Raw genomic sequence first — 1,396 nt, 5'->3', positions numbered from 1 at the left:
CAAACTACATGAAATAGATCCTAAAAATATCCGGGGCATAGAAACACATCTGTGGACAAAGACCAGGAGATATACCAAAATACTAAAAAATGGTTGTCCTTGTTTATGTGTTATACAATAAGCATGTATTTTTGTACATATTTAAAGTATTATTTATTTGATTCAATGAAACACACAAACTTAGTGAACAGGGTCTCAGCTCTAATTTGTGAGCTTTAAGGGAACACCAGGTGAACATCATTTATAGTTCATTTCCAGGGTACTCATTTCTCACCAGGTTTGACTACCAATGTGTTTTTGGTTGCTTTGGTAAGCCCCATGCAAAGCAAACAGTAAGCTTCCTAGTCCCACACTGGGCACCACTGGGTTGGTGACTTTCAAAGCTTATACCGGGGTACACTTCTCCCGGCTCCCCCAGCGGGACACAACCCACCGCCCCCCCGCAACTGCTCAGGGAACACAAGGCAAACTCTTCCCCTCGCAACATCCTCAGACACTTAAGCCCTCCCCACCAGCACCAGGGCCCTGCACCTGTCCTCATTAGGCTCTGTCCTGTAAACACCCTACAAGCTCTTGCCAGGGAACCAGCCTGGCCCTGGTCAACCCAGGCCGAGCCCACCATCGCGCGGCTCTCAGTGCCCCCCAACAAGCAAGCCTTCTCCTTAGGTGTCCGCACAGCTAAACCCGGGAAACACCCGCCCCGCCCTCTACCCCAACTCCGCCCTCTACCCCAACTCCGCAGGATCCCCGGTGGATCCAACTCCGTGTCAGCGCCCCCCGCCCCCGGTTCTGACCTGCCCACCTCCGACCCACTCCAGTTCGCCGCCTGGGCGCACGCTGTCTACAGGCTCCTACCGGAGAATATGGGTAACGGGAGCACTAGAGCCGCCAAGAGCATCCCGACGCAGCACCAAGGGAAGGGGGGACTCTCGGGGCGAGCGGGAGGTGCCTGGCGAGGCGCGCAAGACGCTGTCATTTTCGGGACGAACAGCGGGACACCGCAGACCAACGCGGGACACCGCAGACCAACGCGGGACACCGCAGACCAACGCGGGACAGACCTTTCCGAATTGAGTTACCGCACGCAACAATCCGCGGATTCACCCAGTCCGGTGCTGTCACGGAGGTGGGCGTGGCCTGGAACGCGGCCCGGCCGGCCAATGGGCGGGCTGCAAGGCGGGGCCTCGGGCCAGGGGCGGTCCTTAGGCCGGGAAGGGCGGGGTGTTTCCCCCGCCCAGGTCTAACCGGTGAGCAGGCGGGCCGCTTTGCACCTCCTGCTCAGACCCGGCCCGGACATCACTTCTCCGTCTGCAGACCTAAAGGAGAACCTCAGCGGCTCGCGGGAAATGTTCACCGCCTCTTCGTGAACACACTGTCACTGCCCTACCTAGGAAGG

The sequence above is a fragment of the Bos mutus genome, chromosome 16, assembly GCF_027580195.1.
Source record: "Bos mutus isolate GX-2022 chromosome 16, NWIPB_WYAK_1.1, whole genome shotgun sequence".
NCBI classification, from domain to species: domain Eukaryota; kingdom Metazoa; phylum Chordata; class Mammalia; order Artiodactyla; family Bovidae; genus Bos; species Bos mutus.
The sequence above is the reverse complement of the archived record's forward strand: the minus strand, read 5'-3'. Positions refer to the sequence as shown.